We start from the raw sequence: 9,441 nt of genomic DNA, 5'->3' as shown, positions 1-9,441 counted from the left end.
TCCCCCCCCCCCCCCCCCTAGGGTGCTTTCAGGAGGAAGATCAACCAAGTCCCAAGTGTATGTTTTCTCCAAGGCTTTGTAATTCTTCAGTCATAGCTTGCTGTGAAAGAGGGTTACAACTTGCCTCACGATGAGATCGAGGCTCGCGTGAAGAGAAGCAATAGTGGAGTAACAATGATAATCACGAAGTTTGACAGACTGTTCATTTCTTCGATTAGAATGATGAGGAGCATTAGTGGTGGATTCAGTAGGATCTGTAGGCGGAGTAGATTTTGAGGGAGAAGTTGTAATGCTGGGAGTCGCAGAGAGCTCACTTGAAGTATCAACATCATGTTCATGTTAGGTTTTTTCTAACCTCTGTTGCGATTTGGAAATAGAGATGAAAGAGGGAAGAGAGGAAAAATAAATCACAGAACACACAGAATTTACGTGGTTCACTTCTCGATGAGAGAAGATACGTCCATGACCGCCGCAGATAAAATTCCACTATGTTATGAATAATTTATAATCCGCACAGTTGGGGTTCTGACGATTCGATCACTTAAGCGAATTGGGCCGGGTCTGGAAATTAGGCTCCACATAACCTAACAGTTCACAAGGAAATAACTCATAGAATGAGCTATTAAAGTATGGAATGGGCGGGGGAGAGACATAGAACTTAGACATAGAGGAGAATGTAGTGTGTTCCGAGAAAGTCACACGACGAGAAATGCGGAGACGGTTAGATATTGGATCCCAACACCTATAACCTTTGTGTTCAATATCATACCTAAGAAAACAACATATATAATTAATCTTGCACAAGGTTCTAATTTGGTATGTTCATAGGCTGCAACAGAACAAAACAAGCGCATCCAAAAACTTTAAGGGAGGTGTAATCTAGACATATTACCTATAACCGATGATGGAGTTCAATTACTTGTGTAAACGACAGTGTATGCTGCTTCACCCCCAAAAACGTTCAGGACACAAGGTTGATAGAAGGAGAGCACGAACTGAATCAAGGATACGTCAGTGCTTCCGTGTACGTAGCACGAGCATTTCGAGCAGAAGTAGTAGGACATGAGCATTAATTGTATCATGGTGCCCTGTTGATGTAGGAAGGTCAGGAAAACATTAATTGTCTTGATATTCCATTGCATTGTTTGTGCGAAGGACTTTTATGATTTTTGAAAACCGGGTCTGAATCATTTTTGCAAGTCTAATATAAAGTTGTGGTAGTTCAGATATGTTTTTCAAAAAATATATCCAAGTATCCCAAATATCCGAATGTATCAAATCAAAAGGGACTGCAACCTATTTTATTGCTAATACTAAAAGACAAAGCAACGGAACCTCAAGCATCTGCGCGCTTTCTTCTCCATGAGCTAGAACAAATAAACACAAAAGGATCACGCTTACAGTGATGAGCGGAGTGAAATCTGAGCGTCAGAACCTCAAGCATGATCAGAGATGAAATTGAGTGAATTCTGGAGCGGTGTTCAAGTTGAGACTGCAGTGTGATTCTGACCAGAATAATCGGAGAACAGTGATGGAGCAACAGTGGAAACTCAGGTACGAAGACCATTACAAATTAAGAGAGAAAAGCTGAATGATTGTTGTATATTCAACTTGATGAATCTGTACATACAAAGGGGTATTTATACCCAAAGTTTATGGTGAAATACATGGAAGGCAATATAACTACATGATTGTAGGAATGGATAGTACGTGACTGCAGGGAATAAATTGTGATTATATGAGCTGCATTATTTATAGTTGCGGGGTCGCAGTTGTAGGATTTCCATTGCAATTATGAGCTTGATTATGGATCTCCTTTGATTTCTACCATTAACATAGACCACATTGAAAGAACTTAAATTTGTACAATAGCTCCAAAGCAATCGTGCGCTCATGTCAAAGGGCTTTTTGGTCAGATCGTTTAGGACATGTCAAAGCATAAATCACGGGCGATAACTTGTACCTCACAAGTTTCACAAGTTGGGGGTCAATGGCTCACAAATCGTCACCCTTAACATAACAATTCACATTTTATACATGTGAGATTTTGGCAAATGGTTAAGGAAGAGGGGTTAAAGAGAATGATTAATGTACTTAGCCCATTCGATAATCTAAAGGACTAAATTATTAACTTGTTAAATAAGTTTTATTTTAGCCATTGTGATCAGTTTTAGTGTTTGGGAATAACAATGATTTTGACTATTTTTTTTATAATTAGAAGGGTTTTGTGATCAGTTTTAGTGTTTGGGAATAACAATGATTTTGACTATTTTTTTTATAATTAGAAGGGTTAAGTCTTAATCCTTTGAAATAGGAGTATTAGTAAACCCCTCATTTTGAGAAGTTAACTCATTTTAATCCCTCTAGAGGGGTTAGCTTAACCTTTCTATATTTTTTATGTTTGGCAAATTATGGAGGGTTAACTCACTTTAACCTTTGTATAGATTTTTTATGTTTGACGGGTTAAGAAGGGGTTAAGCCTTCTTAACCCCTCATTTAACCCTTTTGTCTAACGGTACCTTAAGAGCCAATCCGATGCTCCTTACTATTATGGATGGTATCCTAGTATTATGCCTCTCTTTTTTAAGTTGACTCTTATGTATCCAAAAAATTCAGTCTAAAAAAATTAAGTTCTTTTAAAAGGATAAAATGTTTTTTTTTTTGGGACTTCCACCATAAAAATCCTTAAGATTGAGGTATTGCATCAGGTTATTTTTCCTTTCTGACATGTGATGTGCCTTTTGTTTTGGGTTACGGGGGCATCGAATTAACTAGTGCTCTCGAAAATATCTTCTATATACGTACATATACGGTATTGATCGCTAATAATTTGTAATATTATTTGACCTTTGTGTAGTAGGACCTTCGTGTGTACATATGTTGGTCAACCTGTATGTTTCTCATAGGAGTCAACCAAAGTCTTGATACATATATATATTTGGGTAAATTTCACGAAATTCCCAAAAACTCTGATCATGTTTCACAAAGTCTCCCCCAATATTTCAAATTAGCCTGAGGAAACCGTAATAATGTTAATGGATCAACAAGATTACACAGTCGAAATAATGGCCAGCACTGTCAAGGGATCCAATGGAAAAGTTTGATAGTTCGGAGGGGCTTTGTGAGACACCCAAACTTCATAGGGTTTTTGAGGGAAACGCCCCAAAATTTAGGGTGGGTTACGTGAAATTTAACCTATATAATTGGGTGCGATATTTATTTATTTTAACTTCGTCGTTGTGGTCACGGGGGCCCACCTCACGTGGGCGTCTGCCCACGAGCGCCTGCTTTCGTGCGCGGGCACGAAAGCTGGGCGCGGGATTTTTCCCGCGGGGAAAAATTTTCCCTCCGCGCGCGCTCTGATTCCCGCCGTCTCAGCCCGCCATTTATTCGGATTTCCCCCTTTGGTTTTCCTATAAATAGTGAAGGGGTGGAGGAGTTATGTGTGTGGGAAAATTGTGGTAAAAACAATTAGGGTTGTGTGAGTTTTCTTTGAGAGAAAAGAAAGAGTGAGTGAGAGAGAATTTGTAAAGTTTGGTATTCTCCTCATAGTGAAACCCCCCTCCCGTGGACGTAGGCTAATTAGCCGAACCACGTAAAATCTCGTGTATTTACTGTTTTCTGGGTTGTTGGCTATTGCTTGTAGGATCCCTCAAAATTCGGTCTTGCGCTGATGAGAGGAAGAGTGGATATCTCACTTCGCTGAGATATTTCGCTACTGAGTCTGAGTTTCCTTCGCGAAACACAGATATCGAGGTTGACTTGTGCTTTTGTGACAACAAAGGCCAGGGCTCTCTCTCAGGACATATCGCTTCCGCGGCGGTAGGCGTGACTCTGCGCCCAACAATTGGTATCAGAGCCCTTATTCAGACCGGAGGTGGTAAAATTTCTGATCTGAGGTGGTGGTTGAATATTGTGTGGTAAAACACAAATAATTGTTAAAAATTCCTGAGAGAAGCGGATTAACATAATACAAGCAGAAAATGGCTTCTACAAGTAAAACAAGTAAAGTTGGTAAATACGAGATTGAAAAATTCAATGGGAAAAATGATTTTTCCTATTGGAGGATGCAGATGAAAAATTCGCTGATTTCGCAAAAATTGCACAAGGCTTTGGCTGGAAGAGAGAAGCACAAAACTATGTCTGATGAGGATTGGGAGGAGCTGGATCTGGAAGCACGGGCGTCGATTATCCTTTGCCTTGAAAGGGATGTAGCTTTCTTGGTAGATGGAGAGGAAACGGCTGCGGGCGTGTGGTCGAAGTTAGAAAGCACCTTCATGACGAAGAGTCTAACAAACCGGATCTATTTGAAATCCAAATTGTATACTTGCAAGATGGAGGAGGGCTCATCAATCCGGGAATATATCAACAAGTTCGATAGGATTATATCGGATCTGAAGGACATCGATGTGACTGTAGAAGATGAGGATCAGGCTCTTCTATTACTTCTATCTCTGCCGAAGTCTTATGTGGTGCAAACACTGATGCTTGTGGGTGATACTTTGTCGATGGATGAGACTAGAGCGGCGCTTCTAGCGGATGATCTTCGAAAAGTTGCAACTAGTGATATGGCCACTGGTGGTAACAAAGAACAAGCGCAGGGACTGTTTGCCAGAGGAAGAGGCAATGAGCGAGGAAAAGGCAAGGGAGGAAAGACTAGATCTAAATCTAGACCTCTTGCGGGACGAGCGTGTTTCAAATGCGGCGAAGTTGGGCACTTCAAGGTCGACTGTCCAAACAAGAGAGTAGGTGGGAAAAAGAATAACAACAAGACTGAAAGACGAGAAGGCAAGGAAGAGGCGAGCTACGCTTCAGAGGATGGGAGCGATAAGGAATGCTATGTCGTCACGGATGGCGAGGATACTTCCGGAAAGTGGATTCTTGATTCTGGCTGCTCTTACCACATGTGTCCAAACAGGAAGTGGTTTACTACCTACAGGAGCATTGATGGTGGAACCGTATTGATGGGGAATAACCATGCTTGTAAAACGGTGGGGCTAGGTAATATCAAAATCAAGATGCATGATGGAGTGGTCCGAACCCTGACGGACGTACGACACGTTCCCGGCTTGCGGAAGAATCTCATCTCAGTCGGTGCTTTGGACTCCGGGGGTTGCAAGATTGTAACAGAGAACGGAGTAAAGAGGGTTGTTCGGGGTTCCTTAACAGTGATGAAGGGTGATCGTCACGGTAATCTATATACTCTCTCGGGTACGACGGTGACGGGAGATGCAGCAGTTGGAACTGATGGAAGTAGTGGAGACCCATGTGAGCACACACGATTATGGCATAGGCGGCTTGGGCACATGTTAGAGAAATGTCTGGATCTGCTTGGTAAGGAGGGCTTGTTGAAGAATCTGAAGAAACCTTGCATGGATTTTTGCGAGGACTGTGTGTATGGAAAGGCGCATAGGGTTCAATTTCTGAGAAGCAAGCACAAGAGCAGAGGGATACTATATTATGTGCACACGGATGTTTGGGGTCCGGCTTCGACAACTTCCAAGGGTGGTTCCAGATATTTTGTCTCATTCATAGATGATCATTCAAGATATGCTTGGGTTTATTTCCTGAAGCATAAGAATGAGGTATTTGAGACATTCAAGAAGTGGAAGGCAATGGTTGAGAACAGGACGGGCAAGAAATTGAAGACATTAAGATCTGATAACGGTACAGAGTATACAGACGGTGCTTTCAAGGAGTTCTGTGATCAAGAAGGGATAGCCAGACACTGGACAGTCAGGTCTACACCACAGCAAAATGGGGTCGCGGAGAGACTGAACCGAACACTACGGGAGAAAGCAGTGAGTATGCGATCATATGCTGCTTTGGGCAAAGAATGGTGGGCAGAGTCGATTGCTACAGCTTGTTATATTGTGAATCGATCTCCACATTCGACATTAGACGGTGATACACCCTATCGGGTGTGGTCAGGGGAGCATGCAGATTATGAGAGGCTCCAAATTTTTGGGTGTACCGCCTACTATCACGTCAACGAGGGAAAGCTTGACGCGAGGGCCAAGAAGGCTGATCAGCAGGGACGTTACCTTTGATGAGAAGTCCATGATGGCTAGGGTGCCCAAAGATGGGGGTGTTGATACTGTTGGGACTCCCGAGTCCCAGATTATTGAGATAGAACCGAAAGACCAACCAGGTTCTAGTCGTGTTCAAGTGGGAAATCAGGTAGATGATGAGCTTGAGCAGGAGGAGGTTCAGCAGGAGAATACACATGCACTATAACAAGATGATGAGCTTGAGCAAGAGGAGGTTCAGCAAGAGAATACACAGGCACTGCAACAACAGCAGCTCGATGATAGCTTGCCTTCCACTAGGCCAAGGCGAGTATACAAGCAGGTACAGAAGCTGGGGGCTGATCAACCCCTGAAGCACTATGGGCATGTTAATTTGGTTGAATACGCACTCTCGGTGGAGGAAGATGAGCCGGTCTCCTTCAAGGAAGCTATTCGAGACAAGAATAGTGAGAGTTGGTTGGCTGCGATGGAGGAGGAGATAGAATCTCTCCGGAAGAACCAAACATGGGAGGTGGTCCCATTGCCCGTAGGAAGAAAAGCTATTGGTTGTAAGTGGGTGTATAAGAGAAAGGAAGATCCTTCAGAGCTCGGTGGTACAAGGTACAAGGCGAGGCTAGTGGCTAAAGGGTTTGCACAAAGAGAGGGTGTGGATTACAATGAGATATTTTCTCCGGTGGTGAAACACACTTCTATTCGGGTGCTATTGAGTATTGTTGCTCATGGTGATCTTGAGCTGGAACAACTCGATGTCAAGACGGCCTTCTTGCACGGAGACTTGGATGAAGAGATCTACATGCATCAACCTGAGGGTTACAAGGTTGAGGATAAGGAGCATCATGTATGCCGCTTGAGTGGAGGTGATTATATCTATCTCCTGTTGTATGTGGATGACATGCTTATTACATCGAAAAACAAGGTGGAGATAGATAAGCTGAAATCTCAACTTAGTAATGAGTTCGAGATGAAGGACATGGGCGCTGCAAAGAAAATACTGGGTATGGAGATTAGAAGAGAGCGGGCGAATAGGCGATTGTTCTTGAGTCAGAAGGGCTATATAGAGCGGGTGATCGCGAGGTTCGGGATGCAAAGTGCAAAGTCAGTGGTGACCCCATTGGCTCCACACTTTAGGCTCTCAGGGAAACAATCTCCCACTACAGCGGAAGATAAGGCACACATGGATCGTGTCCCTTATGCTAGTGCAGTTGGCAGTTTGATGTACGCCATGGTGTGTACACGCCCTGATATTTCACAGGCGGTTAGTGTGGTCAGCAGATTCATGGCGAATCCGGGAAAGGCGCACTGGGAAGCGGTGAAATGGGTCCTGAGGTACTTGCAAGGTACCGCGGATACGGGTCTGTGTTTTGGTGGAGATACATGTCAGATTGACGGGTATGTGGACTCGGATTATGCGGGTGATCTAGATAGACGACGATCTACTACTGGTTATGTATTCAGGATACATGGAGCTCCAGTTAGTTGGCGATCGATGTTGCAGGCTACAGTGGCACTTTCTACAACAGAGGCCGAGTACATGGCCATGGCGGAGGGAGTGAAGGAAGCATTGTGGCTGTGGGGTCTTCTAGACAATTTCGGGATTGAGCAGGAAAGCGTGAACTTGTGGTGCGACAGTCAAAGTGCGATTCACTTGGCGAAAAATCAAGTTCATCATGCTCGTACCAAGCATATCGATGTCAGGTATCATTTTGTGCGGGATGTCATAGAGGAAGGCGATATTTCTCTCATGAAGGTGCATACGAATGAGAATCCCGCGGACATGTTAACCAAGGTGGTCACAGGCAGTCGCGGTATAGTGACGCAGCTGGTTTGGCCTGGTGTGGCCTGGATCTCTCTGATGGAGTTCGTGGGGTTCTTCTAGTGTTCGTTCAAAATTTGAGGTTTATCAAATGATGAACGAGGTGGAGAATTGTGGTCACGGGGGCCCACCTCACGTGGGCGTCTGCCCACGAGCGCCTGCTTTCGTGCGCGGGCACGAAAGCTGGGCGCGGGATTTTTCCCGCGGGGAAAAATTTTCCCTCCGCGCGCGCTCTGATTCCCGCCGTCTCAGCCCGCCATTTATTCGGATTTCCCCCCTTTGGTTTTCCTATAAATAGTGAAGGGGTGGAGGAGTTATGTGTGTGGGAAAATTGTGGTAAAAACAATTAGGGTTGTGTGAGTTTTCTTTGAGAGAAAAGAAAGAGTGAGTGAGAGAGAATTTGTAAAGTTTGGTATTCTCCTCATAGTGAAACCCCCCTCCCGTGGACGTAGGCTAGTTAGCCGAACCACGTAAAATCTCGTGTATTTACTGTTTTCTGGGTTGTTGGCTATTGCTTGTAGGATCCCTCAAAATTCGGTCTTGCGCTGATGAGAGGAAGAGTGGATATCTCACTTCGCTGAGATATTTCGCTACTGAGTCTGAGTTTCCTTCGCGAAACACAGATATCGAGGTTGACTTGTGCTTTTGTGACAACAAAGGCCAGGGCTCTCTCTCAGGACATATCGCTTCCGCGGCGGTAGGCGTGACTCTGCGCCCAACAGTCGTATATATATATTCTATCCTTAGAATTAAATTTGAAGAAATTAAGTGCCATTTTATTAACAATCAATCTCATTTGAATAAACTTGAATCAGAGACTCAAAACTTCACTTCCAAATTTACGGTTGGCTCGCAACAAGTGACCAACAAACAAACAGAATTTAACATATTCATCCTTTTTCCTCACATTACATCGAACGCTGAAAACTTTCATTCATACGACGAGAAACTCGTTGATGGCTTAACAAAAAGGGAAGAGAGATCGATCATGTCATATCTCTCTCTCTCTCTCTCTAAAATCATGGACTCGACGGCCATTATTGAGTGAGGAAGCTACGGCCTTGGCCCAGGCCGCCATCGACTCTCTCTTCATCCTATCTTCGTCTCTTCCTCAACTTGTTTAGTCCAAGCCATCGACTTCTTCCTCGTCGCCTCCTCATCGTCGTTTATAACCCTGCAGTGAAAATATGCGCCATCACGACCTTCATTATCGCTCATCGAAGCTTCGAAGTTCTCAGCCAATAGATAACGCGGGATACGGCCGTCGTCGTCGTCAGGATCTATAGAAAGCTTTTCATAGTCTGCACCCGCCATTGCTAGAGCATCGATAGAAGCACTCATCTTGGTTTGGCGAACAATATTTGATTGGATTGTAAGATAACATTAGTACTATATGTATTTATAGCCAATTAATAGACCTGTTTGCTTCACGGGTGCCACGAACTTAATTGGTTTTTTGGATTGGAATTTGAGTTGAATTCACGGAGACATTGTGTAGAATTCATGGAGTCCGTGATTTGTATTCGGTCGCATGTGAAAAGTGAGAATTTAGAGTTTTGCCTGAACTTGGAAATTTTGAGGTTAAGCAAGCAATAACTC

This window comes from Asparagus officinalis, chromosome 3, assembly GCF_001876935.1.
Source record: "Asparagus officinalis chromosome 3, Aspof.V1, whole genome shotgun sequence".
In the NCBI taxonomy this organism is placed as follows: Eukaryota; Viridiplantae; Streptophyta; class Magnoliopsida; order Asparagales; family Asparagaceae; genus Asparagus; species Asparagus officinalis.
Note: the sequence above shows the minus strand (reverse complement) of the source record.